Raw genomic sequence first — 13,284 nt, 5'->3', positions numbered from 1 at the left:
ACTCCTCCACCTGAGTGGCAGAGGCTTATCTGGTGAACCAGATATGTTTCCGCAGTCCTTCATTCCTGCTGGGTGACCTTGGGCTAGTCACAGTTCTTTGGAACTCTCTCAGCCTCACCTACCTTACAAGGTGTCTTTTGTGGGGAGAGGATGGGAAAGGAGCTTGTAAGCCACCTTGAGTCTCCTTACAGCTGCTGCTTACTGCTGGTTGCAGGTGTCTCCTTAAGTCTCCTTACAGGTGCTCCTTGCTGTTGCTGCTGCTGCTCCTCCTCCTCCTGGTGGTCCTCCTCCTCCTCCTGGTGGTCCTCCTCCTCCTGGTGGTCCTCCTCCTCCTGGTGGTGGTCCTCCTCCTCCTGGTGGTGGTCCTCTTCCTCCTCCTCCTCCTCCTTCTTCTTGTTCTTGTTCTTGTTGTTGTTGTTGTTGTTGTTCTTCTTCTTCTTCTTCTTGTTCTTCTTGTTCTTCTTCTTGTTCTTCTTGTTCTTCTTCTTGTTCTTCTTGTTCTTGTTCTTGTTCTTGTTCTTCTTCTTCTTCTTGTTCTTCTTGTTCTTCTTCTTCTTCTTCTTGTTCTTCTTCTTGTTCTTCTTCTCTGTTCTTCTTCTCTGTTTCTTCTTGTTCTTCTCTTGTTCTTCTTTCTTGTTCTTCTTCCTTGTTTCTTGTACCTCTTGTTCTTGTTCTTTAAGTTCTTATTTCTTCTTCTTCTTCTTCTTCTTCTTCTTCTTCTTCTTCTTCTTCTTCTTCTTCTTGTTTCAGCTGTTACCAAATTTTTTCTCCAGTGCAGTTTCGAAGTTCTCCAACTGAGATGAGTTCTTTAAGTATAAGTCACATCTATTCATTGATTCACTCACCTTAATGTTTGTGCAATCCTACTTAAGGTGTGTGCATGATTAAAAGCAAGGACCTTGTCAAATCAGCCAGTCATAGGAGGCTGAGCTGTAGGCTCAAGGCGCATTCATGAAATCACCGCTCGGGCCAGAGTGGTCATTGCTGACTTTAATAGACCTGTATTTTAACTTGGCTTAAGGCAGCTTCTTGTTTTTGATGCTTTTGGGAATTCTTCTCGTAATCACAGCAGATGGAAAAACATGGCACGATAATCCTGGGGTTATTGCATTGTTGACCATCCATTTCGGTGGGAATCAGGACCGTTAGCATTGTTTTCTCGAATAACAAAAATATGCTGTGTGATGGCTTGGGGGTGGGAGTATTTAATGCGTGTTTGTGAAGCCAGTTCTTCCGGCAAAAGTCTAACTTCTGGAGTACATGTGTACGCTCTTCCCTTACCATTCACGTGGCTTCTGCTGACTTGCTTCGGAGCCCAAAAGTCTTCGGTTTCTGTCCCTCAATTGTAGAGGAGGTAAGTTGTGTTCCTGGCAAAGAGTTGGTTCTTTTTCTCCCTTCCTTCTGCTTTATGTTAATTTGGACTAACATTTAATTGGCATGTTCTTTGAGGGTCTTACTGTTGGTTAACCTAAGTTGTATCACATATTTATTTATTTATTTATTTATTTATTTATTTATTTATTTATTTATTTATTTATTTATTTATTTATTTATTTATTTATTTATTTATTTATTTATTTCATTTGTTTCGGCTTTTATACCTATCCCCATCGAAGAGTCACAGGTGATTATTACAACTTATAAAATATAGATAAAAGTAGTCATCGTAAAATCTTTAAAACAGCCCGATAGCAAAACCACGAAGTAGTGAAGTAGTACTAGGCTTCCGCCTCATCAACCTCTTACTTTCAATAGAAACTGACTCTCTGGAGCGTGAACTGCTGCTTTCCAGCATTCCAAATTTGGACCTGTTTTATTGTTTTGAACCTTGCTGAGAGAACCTGAACAAATCTTTTGATGAATTCTAGCAGAGGGGGATGGATCTTTCCATCGGGATGCCCCGTGGGACAGAATAGTGGTTTTTGTGGCGAGCATCCTCTAAACAGGGATGAGTCCTCCTGAGAAATATGCTGGAGCCTGGCAGCTAATTAATGCCCGGGAGCAGGGGTTGGGCACTGTGGCTTCCTCTCTGGTTGTCATTGCTGCCAAGTACGTGCGATGCTGCTCCACCCAGCCTCAGTTTCTCAGACAATGCAATAGCGAAAGAGGAGCACTGGAGGCATTCCAAATTTGGACCTGTTTTATTGTTTTGAACCTTGCTGAGAGAACCTGAACAAATCTTTTGATGAATTCTAGCAGAGGAGCACACACACAAAAAAAGGGCTGCGTGCAAATCGTGTACAGCCCACTGCACTCTGATTGGCTTTGAGGCTCTGTGTCATTTCCAACGGTGGGAAATTAAATCTAAATTGAAACCTCGATCCTCCCCACCGATCTGGAATAGGTGCACATACATGCAGGTTCTGAAAAAAAACCACGTGATTAGGGGAAGAGGGGAGCCAGAACTGGGATGAATCCCTTTTCGGTGATCAGGCAGTGGGGAGTTCTTCCTGAAACCTGGATATTTCATGTAAGTATCATGCGATTAACCGGCAGTGGGGAATCGCCCGCTGTCCACCTCCTCTCTTTTAAATGGGGCCATTGTGTGCTGTGTTTACTTGCTGGTGTGGCATCAACCAACATTGCACAGCCGGGCAAGGCGACCTGGTTTAAACAAGACGCATGGATGGCTGCCCAGCTATGTTCTCTCTTGGCATCCTATTTAAATAAGGCTCGAGAATGGACAGAATTCAGAGTACTCTAAAGGTCTCTGTGGTATTTACCTGTTGATAGCAATAAGCTAATTACCAAATTAATTGAATGGTGAGAAGCTCAGAAACCCTCATGGAAATCAGGAATACCCCCCTCCCCTTTTTAACCTCTTCAATGAATGTAGGTCAGAGTTGGAACTTGGAAATCTATGCCAAGTGCCTGAAAGTGAAGCCAAAATGGCTTATTTAGGCTTATCGACCTACCTGTGATCAAATGTGTTCATCATAATCCATCCGTTAATCAGTAACAGTGCATTCTCTACTGCAGAAGTAAACTAACTGTGGCTTGTTCTGCAGTAACAGTGCATTCTCTACTGCAGAAGTAAACTAACTGTGGCTTGTTCTACAGCAGGGGTAGGGAACCTGCGGCTCTCCAGATGTTCAGGAACTACAATTCCCATCAGCCTCTACCAGCATGGCCAATTGGCCATGCTGACAGAGGGAATATAATTCCTGAACATCTGGAGAAACACCGATTCTACCCCTGTTCTATTAACAGTGCATTTGTTCTACTGCAGAGATGATAAACTAACTGTGACTTGTTCTACAGTAACAGTGCATTCTCTACTGCAGAAGTAAACTAACTGTGGCTTGTTCTGCAGTAACAGTGCATTCTCTACTGCAGAAGTAAACTAACTGTGGCTTGTTCTACAGTAACAGTGCATTCTCTTCTGCAGAAGTAAACTAACTGTGGCTTGTTCTGCAGAAGGATAGAACAAGCCACGGTTAGTTTACTTGTTTACTTACTTCATTTATACTCTGCTTTTCTCCCCACTGTGGACTTAAAGCAGCTTCCTTTATTCTCCCCCCATGTTATCTTCACAACACCCCTAGGCTATGGATTAAGCTGCGAATATGCGAGTGACTCAAGGTCACCCGTCAGGCTTCCGTGGTAGAGTGGGGATTTGAACTTGGATTCTCCAGATCCTGGTCTGACATTTTGATTATTGCATCACTTGCACAGGACTGGAAGAATCTGGGGCAAAAATTGAAACAAGGAATCCAGGATCTGAAGGATCTGTTCCTACATTAGCTGTTCAGCCTGAAATGGTCAAAAATTCATGTTCCTTTAGTGGCGAGTCCACATGATCTCATTGGCAGGTCATTCTATCTCAGTTTTCCCTGCTGTTCTCCCATTTTTTTGAAATCTGATTTGTGGCAATTAAAAAACAATGAAATGAAACTGCAGCATTCGACTGTCACCTCTGGTATCCAGAGCGCTCGCCCCCTGTATTAGTTTCGAGGAGTGCGTTCAAGAGTAATGATCCTAAAAGGCTGAAATAAAATTGATCAAGGCTTTCTTAGCCATGGAGAGGCACCTTTGTAAGTTCGTCTATGTTAGATTTAACATTAAAGGGTTGGTGAGAAGTTCAAAGGGAAAAATAACCAGCAGCTTAATTCAAAAGAGTGTATTCGTGCCAGTTTCTTAGCATGCCCCAGTAACTTGCGTAGTTATGTGCTCAACAGGTCAGCAGTCTGAGTGTTTGGTAACTTTTGGCATCAAATTACAGGAGCCGTAGGTACCACTTAATGGGAGGAAACCATACATGACACATTTATTCTGGACTTCAGCTTTTGCTGTGAGAAGCACCTGTGCAGTGTAAATGGAACTGTTGCTTTAATGCTGTGTCATTTAAGGGTGGAGTTTTCTCCAGAGCAAAATTCTGAACAACAAGTTCCTCACAGGGCCAGCCTCGTGTAGTGGTTAAGAGCAGGTAGATTCTTTTTTTTAGAGCAGGTGGATTCTAATCTGGAGAACCGGGTTTGATTCCCCACTCCTCCACCTGAGTGGCAGAGGCTTATCTGGTGAATCAGGTGTGTTTCCGCACTCCTACATTCCTGCTGGGTGACCTTGGATTAGTCACAGTTCTTCTCTCAGCCCCACCTACCTCACAAGGTGTCTGTTGTGGGGAGAGGAAGGGAAAGGAGCTTGCAAGAGAGAAAGGTGGGGTATAAATCCAAACTCCTCCTCCTCCTCCTCCTCCTCCTCCTCCTCCTCCTCCTTCTACCATTTATTCAGTTTCTGATATGTGTTTATCTGAATTTAATATCGTTATTTTATATATATATATATATATATATATATATATATATATATATATATATATATATATATATATATATATATATATATATATATATATATATATAATTGGTTTTTCTGAGGTTTTTAGCTCATACGCGAATAAATGGATGTGGGAGCAGAGGAAGGCACAGCTGAAATAGGGTGAATTTTTTTCTAGACACATTTGGACTTAGCACCAGGACTTTTAATTGAGCTGAGACTCAGTCCTAGAAGTCTGGAACACATGGAGTGTTTCTGAGTATACAAAGAGTGCAGGTCCTCATTGCTGGCTAGCGACGGACTTCAGCAACTCATGTGAGATGAATGGTAGGCCAAAGAGTGTGCCCCCTAGCTAGCTCTGCCAAGTTTGTCACCACAAGCCTCTTTTTAGTGAGTGACCATGAGTATGTGTCTGACCAGAGTGGCAGAGCTGGACATTGGCTTTCATTGCAACCTTCGGGCTCCCCCTACCTCTGTGGTTTAGGGCCTCTCCCCCTATCCATGGAAAGTGGCCGAGTGTAATTATGCAGAAAGCTCCACTGGAGCTATATCAATAAGACAGACGTCTGTTGTATCATTCTCTCTCAGTAAGGCATTTCTTCTCCCCAATTGCTCATATAGAATCATAGCCTAATAGCATCCCATTAACATAATTGCCAACACAACTAGTCTTCCGTGTCTCAGAGCCATTTACTTACTTTACGATTAAAAAAAAAAATCCCCCACCAAAACCAGCCCGAAAATCTCACGGAAGAGACATTCAGGGAAGGAAGCCTCGCACACACCACAACGCCCCCCCCCCCCCCGTCGCGATGCCTTTCTGTTGTTTGAGAGTCGGGAGGTGGAGAATAACCCTTAGAGGGGTCTCAGCTGCAGGACGTGGGAAAGCGAAGCAGTCGGACCAGACTCCTGAGCAGACGTGTGCTAAGATCTAAACGGATTCTGCCAGGCGAAATGAAATTCCCATTATTTTTAATTAATCCTTAATTAAAATATATTACTCCGCAGATTCCGCAAATCTCTCTTAATATGCAAATGTAGCCCATTCAAGGATATTTACATATCATTAATTAAAACAGCACATTCTTTCAGTCTAACAAGCTGAGGGCCGGGGCTGATGCCACGCTGGTGTGCCGCAACTGTCCCTGGCACGGCCGGGCCAATTGGCACAAAGATGCTCGGAGTCAGCCGCTTAGCAAAAGGTTATAGCCGTGTCCTTCCAACCCTTGAACCTGGTATGTGTTCAGAGGCTGCGCTCCCCCCTTCATGCATCAGGGCAGGTAACTGTGAAAGAGTAACCATTTGATGCAAGTCCAAGGGTCCAGCCGTCTATGTGTTGATTACCTGTGGCAAAATTGTAGTCCCTACTACACACACATTTAGTATGTGATTTCTACTGTTAGGATCATTCCACAGGCTGATTATACACTGGTGTCCTGCCCCGCAGCGATTCCGTGGTTCCCGTGGGGCAGAGATTCTTGTACTGATGCCGTTAGAGTTGCATCGCGGGAGATCACGGGCACCCCGCCGTTTGCTAGAGGAGGGATTCAGTCGCTGCAGCCCAAAGGCAAGATAAAGGTTGCCTGTTTTGTTTCTTGAAAGCCCTTTATTGCAATATCCCTGATATTGCTCGTATCGATATCATTGAGGCTGCTTTTCGTTGCTTTTGCATTTTTAGAGGAAAGCTGGCCATGGATCCCTGAGACGACTGGGTTGAGGGAGACCTTCCCTTCCCCCAGGGATCCACAGCCAGCTTTTCCTTAAAAATGCAAAACCATTAAAAACCAGCTTCAACAACATTGATTGATATAGTGATATAAGCAATATCAGTATTACTTTTATTTATTTATTTATTTATTTATTTATTTATTTATTTATTTATTTATTTATTTATTTATTTATTTATTTCAACTTTTATACCGCCCCATCCCCGAAGGGCTCTGGGCGGTGTACAACAGACAGTCACATATAAAGATAAAGCGACTAAAATCTTTAAAAGCAGCGATAAAAATAAAGACTAATAAGTAAGAATGGCGTCCAGCAGCCCCATTTTTCCAAAATCCTCTCTCAAAAGGGAGGAACGGCAAGTCCCAAGATGGCAAGAGGCCCAGATGTAAAGGACCAGGGGCGGGGGGAGGCAGCTATTATTATTAAACAATAATATCTTGCTTTTTGAATGGGGCAGGCAGCTGGGAGTGCGATCGCAGCTGCGTGGCAAACAGTGGGACTCCTCCTCTTGTTTAAAGAAGGAAATGCGAGGAGATCCCCTTGCGAAGGGACCGCAGGGCTGGGAGCGCCCCAGAAAGCACTCCATGCATAATGGGCCACAGTTCCTTCAATGGAGCTATTTTTACCATCATATCATATTTATCGTCATATCATAGTTCAATATTGAAGTCCTTTAGTAGTTCGCAGAGAAATAATTTGAGCACCATTTAGAGTGAAACCACAGGTTATAACTTGAGTGGATATCTCTGATACTAAACAGTCCTTCACAGAGAAAAATGTGACCATGCAGAAAAATGGACATGTTTACCTTGGGTAAGGTTCCCAGTAATTTATTGGATCAGAACCTGTGTAGGAATATGTGCCTACCCTCACAGGACATCTCTTTGTATGCCTGTGCTGTGCATAGCCTACTGATGTCATAGCAGCCTAAATGTGGCTGCAAATGAATTTGAAAAGGAGAAGGACTGAAGGAGACTATGGCACCTTCTGCACAGCAAATGTATAACGGGTTGCAGTTGGGCTAAAGCAGAGGTGGGATCCAGCAGGTTCTCACAGGTTCCCGTGAGTAGGTTACTAATTATTTGTGTGTGCCGAGAGGTGGTTACTAATTGGTGATTTTGCCACGTGATTTTTGCCTTAGTTACGCCCCTCCTCTCAGCAATAGCGCGCAGAGCTTGAAGCAGTCTAGCAGGAGTTGCACCGGCGTGCGTGGCAGCCTGAGCCTGCGTTCATTCGTTTCCTGCCCAAGGACCGGCGCAGCAGCTGCATCCTTGCCACAGCCCTGCCCAGGAATGCCCCATCCCTGAAATGCTGCCCACGCCCCCGTCGTGGCCTGCCCAGCCCCATTGGCGCTACACCACAGTTTGAATCCCACCACCATGGGAACCTGTTACTAACATTTTTGGATCCCACCACTGGTTTAAAGGGAAAACAGAGCAGCTTGTGATCTGTGCTTCCAATGTTTGTGTTTGTGTGAATAAGCAACGAAAGAACTTGAACATCTCTGGGGTCCTGTGCATGGTTGAAATGTGTGTATGTGTCATGAGGAAAACGTATATGCCCCTCCTTTGAGGGTATTTTATGTTGATGGTCCTGGGTATGGAAGTTCCTACTCAGGGAAGGTTTATCTGCCATCCTCCTTAATGGTTTTCAGCCAGCAAGTTAGGTAACTTTATTTCTGGTGCCTTTTACCTGAAGATAATGGAAATTTTACTGTGTAGAACTCCTGGTTGTCATTCTGGCCTTGAGTGATGTGGTCTGTAAGAATTATATTGAGATGGAAGGCTGCCTCTGCATTTTATTGCTTTCTGTTGTTCAAGCGGCTTTAATAACAATTATGTGCAGCGTAACAATAGCATCCAGCAGTATTGAAGCATCTGGGTTGTGGAGTCCCACCCCCTTCCCTTCCCTTCCTTGCATGCCACCCCTCCTTCCCCCTCCCTCCGCTAGGGTGGGTGGACCATGTCCAGATGCCGGGCCCCCTCCCCCTCCTACCTTGTATGCTACCCCTACTTCCCCTCCCTCCCCCTCCCTTGCATGCCACCTCTCCCTTTCCCCTTTTTAGGAAGAGCTATTCCTAGTGTGTATGTGTAGAGAGGGACCATCACATCCCCTTATTCTCTTTGCATACCAATAGGAGAGCAGCAGGACAGCAAAGTGAGGTCCCTTTCACACATGCAGAATAATGCACTTTCAATCCACTTTCAATGCACCCAGCTGTGCGGAATAGCAAAATCCACTTGCAAAGAATTGTGAAAGTGGATTGAAAGTGCATTGCTCTGCATGTATGGAAGGGTCCTGAGATTACTCAGCAAGGCAAAGGACTCCTTCTCAATGCATGTGAGCTGAGACTTTGCCTCTTCTTCTACTCCTTTTTCTACTCCTACACATGACTGAGTAGCTCAATGAGTCTTTAGTTTTGCCTGGATGTTAAAGATAGATTCTGGATCTGGAAAGTTTGGAGCATCTCCTCTATGTGGTACACAGATTAGCAAACACATACCTTACTCAGAGAAAGATTTACTATCTACATTAAATTGCTGAGTGAAGTAAGAGTTAATTCTTCTTCAGCAACGAATCCATTCTGGAAAAGCTCCCTGATGGGTTACCAAGGAAGAAACCGGTGCACCTAAAAGTTCTCCCCTGAGCTGAAGGACATCTTGTGGGTATTTTCCACACTGTGCTTGGAGAGGCAGGAAATGATGTAAAGCCCCTCTTCCTGTCGGCGTGGGAACACTCCTTGCATCAGTCCATTTCCTGCCTCCACGGGGAGAAGCATCTCAGTTGCCTGTGCTCTGCTCCCAACAGGAAATTTGGAAGAGCTCCTTGATGGGTTACCAAAAAAGATTCCGTTGTGCATAAAAGTTTTCAGCGGAATACATGACGCCGCCTTTTGCTGACTCAAACTACTGGCCTATCAAGATCAACATCTTCTACTCAAACTGGTGGCAGCTCTCTAAGTTCTTTTGCAGAGGCCTTCCACATAATCTGACGTTTAACAAGTTTCTGAAGACTGAACCTGGGACTTATGATATGCCAAGCAGATGCTCTTTTACCGAGCTACTCTCTTCTCTTTAGCCCATCCGTGCATGTCACTAACAAACATTTTATCATTCACATGACTGAGAATTGCTGTTGCTAGAGTACTTTGTGTTTTAGGAAATCATATGGAAACACCACCCTGATTTTCTTCCCACTGGTAACTCAACCCTGGTCCCCCCTCTCTTGTGCACCAGGTGTTAAGGAAAACTCAGGTTTAGCAACTTGTATCTAGGTGCGCATGCATGTGTGCTAACCTGCTCCGCCTCTTTCAGAAATTTTATTTATTTATTTATTTATTTATAATTACATTTGTAGTTCTAACCTGGGCATCTAGAAATTTGAGTTCTAGATGCCCTGTGTAGGGAGTGGAGTGAAGCAATAATGGATGTGTGTTCACACGGACTTCTTGGTCATTTCAGTTGTGAAGCTCAGTGGACACTGATTCTATGGAACCTTTCATAGGACATCTTTGCTGGGACCTGTCACAACCTATATGAGATGGTCATGCAGTTTAGTTTGCCAACTTCTTATCATCTGTGGTTTTAATAATAGGTTGTAACTTTATATTCATGTTATTTATTATCATTGGAAGTCACCTTGAGCCCGGCCTGGCCTGGAAAGGGCGGGGTGTAAAGCTGCTCCAGGCTTCTGCCAGGCCTGGGGGGCAGGGCAAGGGGGGAAGTTGGCGGGGTATGTGAGCCTTGCCCCCCATTTACTTTAGTTCAGCCGGCGGGATAAGGGGGGTAATATTCCATCCCCCACATGATGCCAATGGTGAGCACCCGGGGCGGGGCACCCCCCATTGTAGCTACGCGACTGGTATAAATTGAATGAAATGAAATAGTGATTTCCACACACCCACCCCTCAAATCTGCATGTGAAAATAGTGAACAGAATGGGGAAAACAAGCATCACAAATGCAAAAGTATACCATCTTGAAACTTAATGTGTTCACAAAATAATTTACTCATACACCGTTTAGGCACATGCACTTCAAAAATTAATTTTCTTTCATTATTTCAGAGAAGGAAAATCCACAATTTGGGGAGTATTTTTAAAATGTGGTTGGTGGAGGTGTTGGGGAAATATGGGGCTTCGGTAGACCTGGTCTCTGGTCTCGGATGCCAAGACACCGCCCAGAGCCCTTCGGGGATGGGGCGGTATAAAAGCCTAATTAATAAATAAATAATAAATAAATAAGTCTACCTATGTTGATTCCCGTGGAAGCCAAAATCTCCCTCTCCCGAAGAACCCTGGAAATCCAGGATATAAATTTCAAGTGTCCTGAAATTTGAGGAGTACCTTGCTTCATAGTGAGTGTTTCCAATTCAAAATGAAGTGGGAATTTTGGGCACTGCTTTGAATTAGAAATATCCCTACACTGCTTGAGGCCAAAGTACCTAAAGGGTCATCTCCTCCTGAATTACTTCCCTCTCCCAAGTTATGATCCTCTTCTTAAGCTAAGGTGACCAGATTGTAACCTTTGTAAACCGGGACGCGGGCGGGTGGGCAGGCGGCCGCGCGCGCAGGAGGCTGCTGCACTGCCTTCTGGGGCGCTCCTGGTTTCCCGCCCTGTCACAGGGCGGGAAAACGAGGAGCGCCCCAGAAGGCAGTGCGCTCCTGCGGCCGCGTGCGCGGGAGGCTGCCACACTGCCTTCTGGGGCACACCCCAGAAGGCAGTGCGGCAGCCTTCCAAAAATCGGGACGGTTCAAAAAACAAATTGTTTTAAGGCGGGACTGTCCCGCCAAAAGTGGGACGTCTGGTCACCATATCTTAAGCCCTGTTCTCTGAGCTGTTACCTGTGAAGCAAGTAGCGGTTAGAGACAGGGCATTTTCTTTGGTGGCACCTCATCTCTGTATTACCCCCCTCCCAAACCGAGGCTTGCCTGGTACCTATTTTCTTTCAGGTCCCAAACCAAAACATACCTTTTTACCCAGACTTTTAATTCGGTTTAAACCCCTCCCCCCTCTTACCAGCTTTTTTCGTGGTCTGCTTCTGTTTTATCTCAGGTAGTTTTTCACTGTATATGTCCAATGGTTTGTTTTGGGTGACATGTTTTTATATTGTGGCATTATATTAACTGTAATCCACCTCAAGTGGGATTCTGAAGAGGCAGCATGAAAGCATCCTAAATAAATAAATACCCAAATGCACACCCCCTTTTGCAAATCTAATGTTATTCAAGCGGCTGCTTTTTCAGAGGGAAGTGTGGAAAGGGGGGAAGTTTACTTTCAAACTTGACCTGCCTATCCTTAAGGAGGGAATTAGAGGTGCTGGAGTTGTAAACATGGACCTGCAAATACCCCATTAAAAAAAATAGATCTCCAATTATAAACAGAAAATTAAAATAAAATCCAACTGCTCATTGGCTTCTTCAGCACATGCAGAATGATGCACTTTCAATCCACTTTCACAGTTGTTTGCAAGTGGATTTTGCTGTTCCGCACAGCTGCAAAGTGCATTGAAAATGGACTGAAAGTGTGTTATTCTGCATGTGTGGAAAGGGCCTTAGGCTCTGCATTTTGAACCTTTTGCTCTGTATTACACCACGTGATTGAAACACAGCGGAAGGGGTGAAGCAGAGTGTCCAGATACAATTTCTAAACGTGCAGGGCCAAAGGGGTTAGTGGTTCAGACGCCAGAATGCCACGGATGGGCTTTTTAGGTTACGGGGGTGGCGGGGGAAATCGTGTCATCAGTGAAGGGGGCGCAGCTGAGATACTTCTTCCTTGTTAGGAAGCATTCCAGCAGCAACATTTCTAATGCACACGGCAAAAGTGCCATTTGTGGAGCGTGCCCCCTAATAAATAACCTTCCAGTCTTCTCCCCTCTCTGTTGGTGACACTCTGCATTTCTCTTCCTAGCAGCAGCAGCAGCAGCCCAAGACATTTAATGATACGGCGCTTGTTAGGGGATGCGATGTCCATGCTGAACGTTCCTGGCTTTACAATATAGGGGAGAAAAAGAGCAGGCACTGCTTTAACCTCAAAAAAAACAAAACCCACCCCCTTTGAAAAAATGGTGCATTTAACTGCATTCCTCTCACTGTGGTTCTCCACAACTGCACACACACACACACACACTCAGACATACACACACTCACAGAGAACCGATTCTCTCTTTCCTCCGCATCCTAATGCACCCGTCGCTTGTTCTTGGCTGCTGGAGGATTTCATTAACTGAGCGGAGTAAAAAAATAATCAATTTCAGATGTTCTTGGTGTTTGTGGTAATGGTCTCCCTAACCGTTCTGATTAGCTGGGCGAGATGGAATTTTTCTTTTCAACTACAGCATGTTGACATTAAATATTATGGAACTTTGAGGGGATGGCGGAGCGGGGAGGGGAGAGAAAAAAATCTTTGCATTCCACCCGGTTGTCTTCCTTTCGCCCCTCTTTCTTAATGGTTTTTTTCCCCCATGTTTCCTGCACTGCCTCTCCCTCCCCCTTATATACCTCCAGTGAGATTTTTTGTGAGTGTATATTAAGCTTTCTATGTTTCTGAATGGCCATTGGTTTTGAAGGGGGGGGGGTTTGCCCATTTCCCAGATGGTGCAATTCTGTAAGTTTTGCCTACAATCAATAGAGATCCTGCATTGGCAAGTGGGGTGTGTGTGTGTGTGTGTGTGTGTGAGAGAGAGAGAGAGAGAGAGAAAGAGAGAGAGAGAGAGAGAGAGAGAATCTGCCCTTTTAGTCTGCTGTTGGCAAAATCTCCGTTCTCATTTTTCCAAGGATATC

At 44.7% G+C, this 13,284-nt stretch overlaps 1 protein-coding gene across 7 annotated transcripts in view; it reads left to right on the top strand.

Moving 5' to 3' along the window:
* The window catches only part of PBX1 (PBX homeobox 1), a 281,890-nt gene that overhangs the window by 101,043 nt on the left and 167,563 nt on the right, over nucleotides 1–13,284 (top strand). The gene's annotated exons all lie outside the window — the stretch shown is intronic.

Source organism: Sphaerodactylus townsendi, linkage group LG05 (assembly GCF_021028975.2).
Source record: "Sphaerodactylus townsendi isolate TG3544 linkage group LG05, MPM_Stown_v2.3, whole genome shotgun sequence".
Lineage (NCBI taxonomy): Eukaryota > Metazoa > Chordata > Lepidosauria > Squamata > Sphaerodactylidae > Sphaerodactylus > Sphaerodactylus townsendi.
This window is presented reverse-complemented; position numbering and strand designations above follow the sequence as displayed.